This window comes from Cenococcum geophilum, assembly GCF_001692895.1.
Source record: "Cenococcum geophilum 1.58 unplaced genomic scaffold K441scaffold_47, whole genome shotgun sequence".
Classification (NCBI taxonomy): Eukaryota; Fungi; Ascomycota; class Dothideomycetes; order Gloniales; family Gloniaceae; genus Cenococcum; species Cenococcum geophilum.
In genome coordinates, this window is record NW_027137605.1 from 598,081 (window position 1) to 614,212 (window position 16,132).

The window sequence follows — 16,132 nt, forward strand, 5'->3', positions numbered from 1 at the left end:
TGGAATAATAGGGCGCTTATAGCATAGTATAAATAGGGACTTAAGGCTAAAGTCTAGGACGCGATTATCCTAATAGAAGATACGGACACCTTAAGGGAACTAATAGATTAAGTGATTAAGATTAATAATTAGATTTACTAAAGGGAACAGGCTAAGAGAGGCTAGGATAGAGTTTTATAGTTATATAAGGCGTAGAGCACGCAACAACTAAAGCTAAGTTAAAAACTATAGTATGGCGTAGAGCTAATAGACCTAAGTAGTACTAAAGAAGCCTATAAAAGATGGAGTAAATAACTATAAAAACCCAGAGGATAAGGATTAAGTAATTAAAGGTCTAAGGAGTAGAGGCTAAATTAGGGATCTTAGCAGTAGAAGACGTTTAGGCGGACTCTATAGTAAGAAAAATAGTTTAAAGACGGAGCTTATATAAATTGCGGAAAATAGGGTTATTATATTAGAGACTATAAAAGTAGGCAGAGTCATTATATAGTAAAAGGGACGAGATTAGTAGATAATATATATATAATAATAATAATTCATTGCTTAACGTCCGATTCGGATCCCTATTAGGCCCACGTGGACTACTCCTTATTTATATATAGGGAGAAAACTCAACTTAAGAAAGACTTAACTTAAGAAAACCCCATAATCTATCTCCCTGCCTCTTAGGACTCGCCTATAAGGCGCCTATAAGGCGCCTACAAGTTATCTATGGTGCTCCTACTACCTTACTTTTTAACCTCCTTAGGAACCACTGCTGCCGTAACTAGCCTACGGACGCGCTAGTATTGTATACTTTACTCTACTACTATAGAGTTATTAGGGGGCGCCCGTTACTCGCCCCCCTGCCCTCTATTATTATTTCTTTTGCGACCCAGAACTAGTTTAGTATATTTTAGCTAATAAGCCACTAGGTAACCGCCTTAAGGCCTTTTTATATTAAAAGCAGTGTCTTATAGTTCTTTATGCCAGCTACTAAAAGCATTACTTCTTAGTTAGTGCGTAAGGGGTATAACAGTATTACGTGTTTTAGTGTTTATCTTAGCCAGCTATATTTATATCTTAGGCTACCTACTAGGACACCCACCTAGTAGAGCCAGTCTTTTAGTCCTATTATTCCTATTCTTAAAAGCGTTGCTATTATATTTTCTGCCTTCGTTAGGCCTTTTCGGAGCCCTAGGGTGTCTACCCCCTATAGCGTTAACCATACTACGGCTTAGGTTTCTCTTGCCTTAGTCAGCCTCTATACCTTTAACTCCTATACACCTCTCTAGCGTTAGTCCAGCTAGTATTATATTATAGTAGATAGTTTCCTAGCGTTCTTTTATGCTCTACTTTAGCTTCTTTTTCTCTTTTACTATTGTCCTTACTGGCCTCTTACGCGTCTCCCTTCCTCCTCTATATAGGCCTAGGCCCTAAAGTAGCACTATTCTTCTTCTACTTTCTTTACCTATTTCTCTAATATATCTTCCCTACTTTAGGGTTGTTAGTTTATTCTCCTATAAGGCGCCCTAAAATCCCTCTATAGTTTATTTAGGCGTGTCTTAATATACTTTATAATATTAGAGTTGCGTTTCTTTTACGCCCTTTATATTATAGCGGCTTTAATATATAGTTATAGGGGGGGAATATTAGCTTCCTTCTTAAGCAGAGCTGTGGCTGTTCGCTTATATCCGCCTATTATACTTTAAAGGCAGGCTATTTAGACCTTTTGGAGTGGTTTAAGGAGCAATTTAGGGGGGCCTTTCTTAGATTCTCCAATGGCCTAGATACTAGACCTATACGTTATAGTTAGCCGGACAACTACTATATATAGTAGGCGTAACCTCTAAAAGCATGGACCCTATATGGAATTAACGATCCTAGATAATGCGATGTACTATACTTAGCCCTTATAGGCCGCTTACGCTACATATATACTCTACTAGAGCTTACTATCTACCTATACTCCTAATACTCTTAGGCCCTAAACTAGTTAACCCCTAAAGCCTTAGATGCGAATTATATATTAGAGATCTGTAGATTAGTTACATTTTCTTATAAAATGGATTAGCTGGTATTTCTCTAGTAAGAATTAGACTCTATATCGTCTTGCCTATTCTATATAGGTGTTATATACTTTCTCTAGTGTTCTGCAATTCTCTGTGGCTGTTAGCCCGTATATAATTAGGTTTATATCATTAACGAAGCTTATCCCCTAGGTCGCCCCTTCCTTAAAGGAGTTAAGCAGGTTGCTTATAAAGAAAAGGAAGAGTATAGGCGAGAGGGGTGATTTTTATAGTATTCCTATTATAACTGCGATAGGGGGGCTTTAGTATCCGCTAAAGACTAGTAATATTTCTTTTTAACCCGTAAACCTTTAAACAAATTATATAATCCATTCTAAGAAGCCTTTTACCCTAAGGATATATAGGAGACGCTTATAGGGTATATTGTTATAGGCGCCACTAATATTTAGGCTAAGTATTAATACTATAAAGTCCCTTCATATCGCCTATATAGATTTAATAGTGGCAGCGAGTAGCGTAAGTGCTAATAGTGTTAAGCGGTTCTTTCTTACCCCTATTTAGCTTTATGGTAGTAGGGCGTATTCCTTAGCCGTGTCTGCTATGCGGTCCGCTATTACCCTTTCTAAGATCTTACTAAGGGTATTCTCTAAGGCAATAGGGCGGTAGCTTCCTAGGAGTAAGTAGTCTACTTTGCCTTCTTTACGTAGGATAAATGTTATTATAGCTCTTCCGAGTCTTAGGTAGTAGCCTATTACAAAGTATACTTTAGCTATATCCGCAAGCTAAGGTACTATTAGTGGTCCGTAGGTCTTTAGGGCTTTATTTAGGATCCTATCTAGTCCTAGTGCTATATTGTTTAAAAGGCGGCTAATAGTTCTAGCCATTTCTTTGGTTATTATGTCACTGTTAACCCTCAGATAAGTTACTAGTGCTTCGCCCGTGATATTACTAAGGTCTACTAAAGCTGGTTAAGGGAAAAATCTTTCTATAAGGATCTTTGCCTTCTCATTATTATCGCTTATAGCTAGTAATTCACCTAGTCTTCGCAGGGGCGGAAGGTATAGGTCTTCTACTAGACGTCCCGCCTTTTTCTTTGCCTATTTTACTATTCTCTAAAGACCTTTATTATAGGGGAGGCTTAGGTTAGTAGTATGCTTATTTATAAACCGTCTCCAGCTATTCCTTACTTCTTTTTTTAGGGTATTCTTTAGCTGGTTTCTTATGTCTTTGTATTATCTCTCGTCTTTAGGATTATAGCTACTTATGTATTTTCTTCTTACTTATTATTAGCTGGCGATAAGAATTATGCATTATACGGACCATATATATCGCGCGTAGGGGCCCGGTTTTAAAACCGGGCAGTGCTCTTCTAGCCCGTTTTTAATTACTGCCTAAATCCTTTCTAGTCTTCGGTTGATTTCCTTAGTGGTAGCTAATAAGCCTCGCTTATTTAGTATCGGGTGGATTTCTTCTAGGTCTTAAAGTTGTTATTTAACTATGTTAAGGAAGCTATCTGTCTTAAGCTTTCTTATTACATATCTTTTGCTATTTAGTTACGCCTTAATATCCAGATCTAGCTGTATCTAGATAGGGATATGGTCTAAGGCGAGTGCCTATTCTTCTTTGGGTTTGCACCTTTCGAGTCTCTAGTATAGGCCTTCGTCTATAAATGTAAGGTTAATTATACTTCTAGCGGTGCCTTATTGCCATATAATTGCTCCTAGGGGGGTGGCCAGCTTAAGGCCCCCAGTGTCTATAGCTCTTAGTAGGCACTCTACCTGTTGTTTAGCAGCAATATAGATACCTCCCCACTACGGGTGGTAGAGGTTTATGTCTCCTAATAGGATAGACTCTATGCCTTCGGTTTCTAGTAAGCTTATTACCGATATAATGTTCTCTATTTATAGGACCCCTTTGACCCTAGGGTTATACACATTAATAATCTATACCGGTCCCCTATATGTCTAGATTGTTATTACTATAATATCTAAGTTGACTGCCTGCCATGACCACGAGGATAGGCTAATAGCCTTGCTGATTATAAAGCATACGCGTATGGCTGCTTTTAGTTCGTATAGGAGCTGGAATCCTTGGGGGTAGTATGTTAATTATGTGTAGGCATTGTAATATGGCTCTTGTATAGTAAGGATATGGTGTTTCTCTAGGTCTAGGCTGTCTAGTAAGGGCCTTGCGAGACGGTGGTTTGTATTGCCGCAGTTATACTGTATAATGGATAGGTAGCGGACCCCTAGCGAGGGTCCTTCGCCTCTCCTTCGTTCCTCGCTTCTTCTGTTTCCACTTTCTCTAGGATATTCAGAACTTCTGTCTCTTATGTCTGCACCCTAGTTACTACTCATTTTATATAAAGCTTTCCATTCCCGTATCTTATGTTCCTACTAGCGCTTCTATATCTAAATCTGTTATTATCTCCGGTTCTTCCCCTGTTCTTACTAGTTAGCTGTGTGCCCTTTGAGCAGGTAGTTATATAGTAGAGTTTAACGTGCCTGCTTATCCAGGCCTCTACCCTAGTTTTCTAGTATTTATCCCAAACCCAGGCCTAAAGGCCTAGGGGCTTTCTATAAGCAGTTGGCTGCCACCACCTTAACGGGGGGTTTCACCAGTTCTTTTGGATATCTTATAATGGGTTATAATAATATATATATATAGATGGACGATAATATACTGCGAGGAATAAAAGAATATTTAATTAGAAGTTTTGCGTTTTGTTATAATAACGCATACCAAATTTATAAGGACGCTAAGTATGGCGCAAGCTATTAGCTACAGGAGCTAAGTTTATTAAAATATTAAGGAACTAACGAACCAGTTCGCAAATTGGATATTAAGGACGATAAATTCAACGTAGGCGAAATATTCCATAATAATAAGGTAATAAAGGCGGTTTACTAAAAACACGCAACCATTAGAGATATTACACTAGAGGTAGAGGATAATTCCACTATAGAATAGGGAACATTAGTAGGGATTGAGACCCTACTAGATATAATATCTATCGCTTTATAAGACGTAAAAGAAGTAGAATAATAAGCCACTTTGGCACTTAATAAAGGTAAAAGGCTAAAAGCTTAAGATTCTTAAGACGAGATAAGGCAAGCTTAAGGACCTATAATAGACAATAACCGATAGAGCAGAGCAACGGCTTAGTTTAGTAATATATAAATAAGCTTAGGACGAAGTTTCCTAAAGGTATAAGACTCTTAAGATAAGATAAGTAAGATTTAAGATTCTTAAGACGAGATAAGAATACTAAGTAAGCCTAATTAGACTAAGGCTAGAGCTAAGCTTAAGATAGAAGTAAGCTTAGGATTAAAGAATCTAAGGGGTTAAGAATTCGGAGTATAAATAAGGACACCTATAAGTAGGAGGTAAGGAGCTTCTTTATAGATTAGAGAATCTGTAATATAAATAGTAGTTAGACTGGGAGACAGATATATAGACCTAAAAGACTTACTAGGGAAACGTAGTATTCGGCCTAAAGATCGAAATATTAATACTAAGATTAAGAAGCGAGAAGACTTTAAGGATCAATCTGTAAGATATAAACCAAAAGAAACCATAGAAGAGTTTAGGTAAAGAATTATTGTATAGTAAGAATAGAAACTAGATAAGAGATCTAGTATATTGGGACGTATAAGGGATAGAGCGCTAGTATAAAGAATTATTAATAGGCTAAGAATAGGTATACTAAGAGCTAAGTAGCTTACTAAACTGGAAAACGAAGAGGATTTAGGGATCCCTACTAGGTTTAAGGAACGACATATAAAAAGCTATTACGACGCAGTAATAAGAAGATACTTCTTTACGGACAAGCCGTATATACTCTAACAGCTATACTAAAAGTAGTATAGATAGCGACACAACGACAAGTAGGAAGATTTCTATATATGGTTAGATAAAAAAGTTATCTAAGACTACCCGATTATAGAGAAGGCTATAAGTTATATTAAAGGAGCCTTAATTATAATATTAAAGGATTTAAAAAAATAATTAGAGGACTAAAGAAGCGAGAGATGCATCTTAGTACCTATAAATAAAGTTATAACGTTTAGATTAGCATAATAAAGGTTTAAACTCAAAAGTAAAGACGAGCTAAGAGTTAACCTAAAGTACCTAGCATACTATACGCTATTATAGATTGTATGCGTAGATAATATGTGCGAAATGCATAAAACTCCAAAAAAAAAGAATTAGAAGTACTTTATAAGGATATACTAGATAATAAATAAATAATAGTATAGGAATGCTAAATATATATATAGATAGCATCTAGCAGAGGTCTAAGAGGAAGGAGATTTAATACTTTAGCTAGGAAAATTCCTTATGGAAGAATACTTAGATAGATAATAGTAGTAGGAATACCTAGAGAATACGTGTCTATAGTATATTAAAGATAAAAAGCGAACTAGGTATTAACTAAAGAGTAAGCCAAGTATACAAGAATTAAGCAGCTAATAGTTAGGAAAAGTGGAGGCCCATAGGACTAAAGGGAGCCAGTAGTAGAGCCTTAGACCCTTAAAGAAATTTATATTATAAAAGCTTTAAGTACAATATTATAACTACTTAGAGAAGAGTCAAAAGAAGCTAGTTAGTTAATATAAGCACGGTCTAGGATAGAACCCGTGGAACCATATAATAAGGAATAGTAGTTAAGGTTATATAACGTGCTACGTATTAAACGCAAGGAATGAGGGGAACTTACGTACCTTATATATAACACGTATATTACGTATAAGGAGGATTTTATAGAAGTACGGTTGTATATTTAAGGACCCTTAATCCCTACCTAGATAGTTCCTCCCCTGTAGTAATTCTTAGAATATAATTAGAGTTAATCTATTAGGCAACTACTTTACCAGTTATTATTACGTTGTTAACTTACTTATAATACCTATATACCTAGCCCATTAACAAGTTCACCGTAGTTTTTACTACAAGGCTCCGTTACATAATTACTACTACGGTTATAGTTTTAATAAGTCAAATAATATGCCACCAAAAGCAGCCACTATGACGCTATTAATGGCGGCAACTACGTCGAGATTAGGTAATGATACTAGTATAGTAGATACTAACTTATAACAACCTATAACAGTAGGATAGTTACAAGCAATAGTTAACCAGTTAACGGGAGATAACGCAGTACTTAAAAATAGGATTAATGGAATAGGAGCAGTAAAGGTTAAGTTACTATTAATTAAAAGATTCTTAGGAGAAAGATTAAAGCTTAAAGGATTTCTTACGCAAATATACTTTAAGGTTACGTAAGAGGGAACAAAACTAGTAATAACTATAGATTAAGTAATATACGTGGGATTATTCTTATTAAGAAGAGTACTTAAATAGTTTAAGCCTTACCTTATAGAGATATAAGTAAATGAAATAACAATAATGAACCAGGAGGTATAGTTTATATTCTTAAGTTAGGGAGGGTTTGCAGAGCAACTTATATAAATATTCGGAGATCTAGAGGTAATAACTATAGCGAAAAGAGAGCTCTAAGACGTTATATAACAGACCTTAGCAGTTAGGTATATAATATAGTTCTAAACGCTAGCAATTTAAGTTAAGTGGAACAATAAGGCGCTTATAGCATAGTATAAATAGGGACTTAAGGCTAAAGTTTAGGACGTAATTATCCTAATAGAAGATATGGATACCTTAAGGAAACTAATAGATTAAGCGATAAAGATTAATAATAGGATCTACTAAAGGGAATAGGCTAAGAAGGGCTAGGATAGAGTTCTATAGTTATATAAGATATAAAGCACGCAATAACCTAAGCTAAATTAGAAAATATAGTATGGCGTAGAGCTAATAGACCTAAGTAGTACTAAAGAAACCTATAAGAGATGGAGTAAGAAATTATAAAAACCTAGAGGTTAAGGATTAAGTAATTATAGGACTAGGGAGTATAGGCCAAACTAAGGATCTTAGTAGTAGAAGACGTTTAAGTAGATTCTATAATAAAAGCAATGGTTTAAAGAGGGAGCTTATATAAATTATAGAAAATAGAGTTATTTCACTAAAGACTATAGAAGTAGTTAGAGTTATTACGCAGTAAAGGGAACTAGACTAGTAGTATATAATATAGACGTATAAAGGAATAATAGTGCGCTATAAGGAACAAAAGAATGTTTAATTAGAAGTTTTACGTTTTATTATAATAATGTATACTAAATTTATAAAGACGCTAAGTATGGTATAAGCTATTAGCTATAAGAGCTAGAGTTAAGAGGACTTAAAGGAACTAAAGAGTTAAATAAAGAATAAGATTAACTCTATAAGCTAGATTAAGATATTATAGCAATATATAGATAATAATTAGTAATAATAATGATAGAGTTAAAGTACTTATTAATTAACAGTAATAAGGATAATAAAGGAACTAACTAGGGGTATCTAAACCTTAATAACGTAATAGAAGTAAAGACTAAAACCGCTATAGAGTAAGGTTTAGTAACGGGTATTATAACACCGTTAGATATAGCATTTATTACTTTATAAGATAGAAGAAGTAATATTTAGAGATAATTAAGCAAGCAAATAACTGCTAGTACTAGCTTACTACTTAATAAAGGTAAAATGCCAAAGGCTTAAGATTCTTAAGACGAGATAAGAGACGACTAAGATTCTTAAGATAAGATAAAGTATGCTTAAGGACCTGTAATAGACGAAAACCAATAGGATAGAGTAATAGCTTAGTTTAGCAATATATAAATAAGCTTAGAACGAAGTTTCCTAAAAGTATAAGACTTTTAAGACGAGATAAGTAAGATCTAGAATTCTTAAGATAAGATAAGGATACTAGTAAAGCCTAGTTAAACTAAGGCTAAAGCGTAGCTTAAGAAAGAAGTAAGCTTAGGGTTAAAGAATCTAAGGGGTTAAGAATTTAGAGTATAAATAAGGACACCCGTAAGAAAGAAGTAAGAGACTTTACTATAGACTAGGGAATCTATAGTATAAATAGTAGTTAGATTAGGAGACAGATATATAGACTTAGAAGACTTACTAAGTAAATATAGTGTTTAACCTAAAGATTAAAAAGTTAATATAGCGATTAAGAAGTAAGAGAACTTTAAGGATCTAATTATAAGACGTAAATAATAAGAAACTATAGGCGAGTTTAAAGTAAGAATTATTATATAGTAAGAAAAGAAACTAGATATAAGATCTAGTATACTAGGTTATATAAGGGACAGAGTACCTATATAAAGAATTACTAATAGGCTAAGAATAGGCATACTAAGAGCTAAGTGGCTTACTAAACTGGAAAATAAAGAGGATCTAGGGATTCCTACTAGGTTTAAAGAATAATATATAAAAGGCTATTATAACGCAGTAATAAGAAGATACTTCTTTACGGACAGACTATATATACTCTAGCAGCTATACTAAAAGTGGTATAGGCAACGACATAATAATAAGTAGGAAGATTTCTATATATAGATAGATGAAAAAGTTATCTAAGACCACCTAATTACGGAAAAAGCAATAAATTATATTAAGGGAGCCTTAATTATAATATTAAAGGATTTAAAGGAACGGTTAGAGGACTAGAGAAGTAAGAGACGCATCTTAGTACCTGCGAATAAAGTTATAACGTTTAGATTAATGTAATAGAGGTTTAAACTTAAAGATAAAAACGAGTTAAGAGTTAACCTAAAGCACCTAGTATACTATACGCTATTATAGATTGTATACGTAGACGATATATATAAAATATATAAAAATCCAAAGGAAAAGAACTAGAAATACCCTATAAGGATATACTAGATAATAGATAAATAATAGTATAGAAATGCTAAGTATATATATAGCTAGTATTTAGCAGAAGTCTAAAAGGAAGGAAGTTTAATACTTTAATTAGAAAGGTTCCTTATAGAAGAATACTTAAATAAATAACAATAGTGGAAATGTCTAGAGAACACCTATCTATAGTATATTAAAGATAAAAAGTAAACTAAGTATTAGCTAAAGAATAAGCTAAGATTAAGCAGCCAATAGTTAGGAAAAGTAGAGGCCTATAGGATTAGAGGGAGCTAGTAGTAGAGCCTTAGACCCTTAAAGGAATTTAAGAATAACACCTAAATCTAAGAGTTAATTGGCAAGATTAATAGTTTAAAGCGTTAGTAGATAGTAAAGCAATATAAAACTATATCTTACTAGTAGTAGTTAAAAGGATAGAGCTACTATATAGGTAAAAAGAGCACCCTTATCTATTAGTAATAATTTTAGGAGATCCGATAGCCTATGGAGAAGGTATTATTAATCTTAAAATAAAACCAATTTAGATAACTATTAAAGGAAGATAAATTAAGATATCTTTTAATATATTACTATTAGGGAATAATAAGGCAGTATTAGGAATGCCTTAGTTATAGGAATATAATCTAAAGATTAATTAGGTTATAGGTTAGGTTAATATTAGAGATATATAATAACGCAAAATGCAATAATAAACTAAGTTAGTATAGTACTAAGTTAGAGCAATATATAAGGAGACTAATTAAGGATTAAGTTACGTACTAAAGAGATACTATAAGTATAGTAAGAAGCTATAGTTACTAGAAAGTAAAAAGCTATTAAATTATATAGTATAGGACTATAAGATAGAGTTAGAACTAGGAATGAGTCTAAGGTTCTACCTAACCTATAAGTTAATAGAAAAAGAGTTATAGGCACTTAAGGAGTTTATCTAGGAAAATCTTTAAAAAGGATATATTAAACTATTATAGTTATTAGTAAAATATCTAGTACTATTTATACTAAAGAAGAATAGAAAACTTAGGCTATATATTAACTATAAATAGTTAAATAGCATTACTAGGAAGGATAGGTATCCTTTACCCTTAATTAGCGAAATCTAAGATAGGATTAATAACGCGCAAATCTTTATAAAGATAGATCTAAGATAGGTATACCATTAGATTAGAATTAAGGAAGGTAATAAATAAAAAGTAGCCTTTAGGTTAAAGAAAGGACTATATAAACCACTAGTTATATAATTTAGGCTTATAAACGCACTAGTAACGTTTTAAAAGCGTATTAATAATATATTAAGAGAATACTTAAATGAATTTATTATAGTATACCTTAACAATATTATTATTTACTTAATAAGTAAGGAAAAATATAGAGAATATATTAAATGGGTCTTAAAGAGACTATAAGAAGAATAGATACTAGTAGTAATTAAGAAATATAAGTTCTTTACTAGGAAAACAGATTTCGTTAAATTTATTATTAAACTAGACTAACTTAGTATAGATCTAAAGAAGATTAAGGCTATAGTGAATTAGTAAAAACTAGAAAATATAATATAGTTAAGGTTATTTTTAGGGTTCTGCAACTATTATAGAAGGTTTATAGCTTAATAGTTAAAGAATATTAAGCTACTTATAAGATTAATAAAGAAGGAAGAACTATAGGTATAGGGAAAGGAATAAAAGGAACTATTTAAGAAAGTTAAATAGTTGTTTACCTAGGAGCCAGTTCTTAAAATCTATTAACTATAGTTAGAGATAGTAGTTAAAATGGATATATTAGACTATATACTAGGAGTATGCTTTCTATAGAAATATAAAAATAAATAGCACCTAGTGGTATACTATAGTTAAAAGATAACACTACCGGAACTAAACTATAACATCTATAATAAGGAGTTATTAGGTATAGTTGCAGTATTAAGGGAATAAAGGTCGTTCTTATAAGGTATAGAAAAACTATTTATAGTTAAGACGGATTATAAAAACCTAATAGGGTTCCTAATAATAAAAGAACTTAATTATAGATAGGTTAAATAGGCGGAGATGCTTATAGAATACTATTTTAAGATTTAGTATATTAAGGGTATAGAGAATATATAAGCAAACGCTTTAAGTAAAAGGGCTAAACTATAAAATAATAAAAAGCTATTAGGGGCTTTATTATAAAGGGATACAGATAAATTAATTAGGTATAATTATTTAAAGATTATAGTAATATAAGAAGGGAAGACCTATAAATTACTAGAAAGTAATTAAATATAAAAGATCTTAGATATATAAATAGAGGATCTAAACTTAGAGTAGTATAAAAATTAAGAAGCGATATATATACTAAGATCTATTATAAAGGAGTTTATTAAGTTATTTTATAAAGGACTAACTTAAGAACATAACGGAGCTATAGGCTTAGTATTAAGACTTTAAAAGGAGTATATTATTAATAGAATTTAAAGACTAGCTAGGTAAGTTATAAAAGAATATTTAGATTGCTAAAGGAATAAACTAATAAGGTATAAGCTATATAGAGAGCTATAACCTATTAAAATACTAGAGAGACTATAGAAGGTTATATTATAGGACTTTATTATTAAGTTACTAAAGTTAAAAGACCCTATTACCGGATAAGATTATAATATAATCTTAGTAATAATAGATAAGCTTATAAAGTGGGGATACTTTATAGCATATTTAGAAGAAATATTAGTGGAAGATATTACTAGAATTTATATTAAAGAAGTATTTATAAGATATAGAGCACTAAGTAAGATTATATTAGATAGAGATCTAAGATTTATAGCAGTATTCTAGGAAGTATTCTTAATAGAGTAAGGAATTTAAGTAGTAACTTCTACTATATATTATTTATAGACAGACAGTTAAATAGAAAGATTAAATTAGACACTAAAATAGTATCTAAGATATTATATTAATTATATATAGAATAATTAGGTATTGCTATTACTAGTTATATAGTTTATATATAATATAACATTATAAGAAAGAATGGGCATATTGCTATTTAAGGTAAATTATAGATATAAGCTAAGAACCTTATTATTACTACATTAAGTAAAGAAGATAAATAGTATAGCTAAGTAAAGAATAAAGAGTTTAATAAATCTTTATATAGACCTTATAGAAATAGCTAAGGTAGTATAGTAAAGAATAAAAAAGTACTATAATGCTAAGAGATTTAAGGGACCAGATCTTAAGGAGGGAGATAAAGTATAGCTACTATATAAAAATTTTAAAAGTTAATAACTAAGTAAGAAGTTAGACTACGTTAGACTAGGACCTTTTAAAATTATATAAAAAATTTTATTAGTTATATTTAAATTAAACCTACTAGCTAGAATAAAGATTTACCCTATATAGTATATTATAATATTAAAGCCAGTATATAGGAATATTAAGCCACCAGTTTATAAAGTAGACATATATAAAGGATAAGAGGAAAATAAATAGTAAGTTTTAAAGGTTGTTAGTTATAAGGATATAGATAATAAAATATAGTATAAAGTAAAGTAGATAGGCTATGATAAGACTACCTAGGAGCTATTAAAGAACCTAAAAAACGCCATAGGAAAGGTATAGGAGTATTAGAAGAGAAAACGTCAGGTAATATTAATAAAGAGAAATTACTAAAGAATAAGTTACCTAAGGGGGACCTAGGAAGAGCGACTGCTAAACTACTTAGAGTTATTTCCTTCGCTATTAAAAGAGAATCCGTTTTTTTATTACTAAGTTCCTATAAACCTTATTTTATAAGTTTCTACTCCTTTAAATAAACCTTCTTATAAACCTTCTTAAAATAAAGTAAATAGGTAGACGCTGTAATATGGGTATCTAGGGCTTTTTGTTCCGTATTTTAAGAACGCTTAAACTTTATAAGGGCCTATACTAGGTTACTATTAAGCTTTATAGTAATAAATTAAATATAAGACCCTATAATAAATTACTTAAGGAACTTAGAGACTATTAAGAGTTATAAAACGCGTATATTTAGCGTTAAAGGTAGAATAAATATCGCAAGATAATTAAATATTTGCTTTAGTGCACTCTAAATAAGAAGAAAGTTATTAAGATAAAGGGTTCGCTAATATAATATAAACTAACCCCTCTTTTAAATAACAAGAATATAAAGATAGCATTATTTTACTAAGCAATAATATTATAGCAACAGTGCGGGCACGACGTTGCGCGTATAAAGAAGAAGGTGCTTTAGGTATTATAAGTAATAATATTAACTAAGTTAATTAGACGGATATTACACCTCTAGTAAACAACTTAGAGATACTAGGTATCTTTAAGGACGAAGATAAAAAGGAGGGAGATGGTATTATAAACGCTTTAAGTACAATATTATAACTACTTAGAGAAGAGTTAGAAGAAGCTAGTTAGTTAATATAAGCACGGTCTAGGATAGAACCCATAAAACTATATAATAAGGAATAGTAGCCGAGGTTATATAATGTGCTACGTATTAAACGCAAGAAATAAGGGGAATTTACGTATCTTATATATAACACGTATATTATATATAAGGAGGATTTTATAGGAGTACGGTTGTGTATTTAAGGATCCTTAGTCCCTACCTAGATAGTTCCTTCCTTATAGTGATTCTTAAAATATAATTAGAGTTAATCTATTAGGTAACCACTCCACCAGTTGTTATTACGTTGTTAACTTACTTGCAATACCTATATACCTAGCCTATTAACGAGTTTACCGTAGTTTCTACTACAAGGCTCCGTTACAATTTAAGAATAATACCTAAATTTACGAGTTAAATAGCAAGATTAGTAGTTTAAAACACTAATAGATAGTAAAGCAACGCGAAACCATATCTTACTAGCAGTAGTTAAGAGAATAGGTTTACCTTATAGACAGAAGGAGCAACCTTATCTATTAGTTATAATTTTAGAAGATCTAATAGCCTATAAAGGAGGGATTATTAACCTTAAAATAGGACCTATTTAGATAACTATTAAAGGAAGACAAATTAAGATGTCTTTTAATATTCTACCATTAGAACGGGATAAGGTAGTACTAAAAATACCTTAATTACAGGAATACAATCTAAGAATTAATTAGATTACAGGTTAAGTTAATATTAGAGATACTTAACGCCGTAAGATATAATAGCAAACTAAGTTAGTATAGTACTAAGTTAGAGCGACATATAAAGAAACTAAGTAAGGCTTAAGTTATATACCAAAGAGATACCATAAGTATGGCAAAAAACTATGGTTACTAGAAAGTAAAAAGCTGTTAAAGTATATAGTATAGGACTATAAGATAGAATTAGAACCAGAAATAAGTTTAAGGTTCTTTTTAACCTATAAGCTTACCAAAAAAGAAGGTAGAGCACTTAAAGAGTTTATCTAGGAAAATTTATAAAAGGGATATATTAGACCATCGTAATTATCAGCGGGTTATCTAGTACTGTTTATACTAAAGAAGAATAGTAAACTAAGGCTGTATATCGACTATAGGTAGTTAAATAGCATTACTAAAAAGGATAGGTATCCTTTACCCTTAATTAGCGAAATCTAAAACAGGATAGGTAATGCGCAAATCTTTACGAAGATAGATCTAAGATAGGCATACCATTAGATTAGGATTAAGGAAGGCAACGAATAAAAGACAGCCTTTAGGTTAAAGGAAGAACTATATAAACTATTAGTTATATAATTTGGGCTTATAAACGCACTAGCAACGTTCTAAAAGCGTATTAACAATGTATTAAGAAAGCACTTAGATAAATTTGTTATAGTATATCTTAACAATATTATTATCTACTTAATAACTAAGGAAGAATATAAGGAACACGTTAAATAGGTTTTAAAGAGACTATAAGAAGAATAGATACTAGTAGCAATTGAGAAATGAAAGTTCTTTATAAGGAAGACGGATTTTATTAAATTTATTATTAAACTAGGCTAACTCAGTATAGATCTAAAGAAGATTAAGGCTATAGTGAATTGGTAAGAACTAGAGAACATTACATAATTAAGATTGTTTTTAGGGTTTTGCAATTACTATAGAAGGTTTATAGCGTAATAGTTAAAGGATATTAAACCATTTACGCGATTAACAAAAAAAGAAGAACTATAGGTATAGGGAAAGGAGTAATAGGAATTATTTAAAAAAGTTGGGGAATTATTTACCTAGGAGCTAGTTCTTAAAATCTATTAATTAAGCCTAAAGACGGTTATAGAAACGGATACATTAGATTATATACTAGGGGCATACTTTATATAGAAATATTAAGATAAATGGCACCCAGTAGTATACTATAGTCGGAAAATAACACCACTAGAGTTAAACTATAAC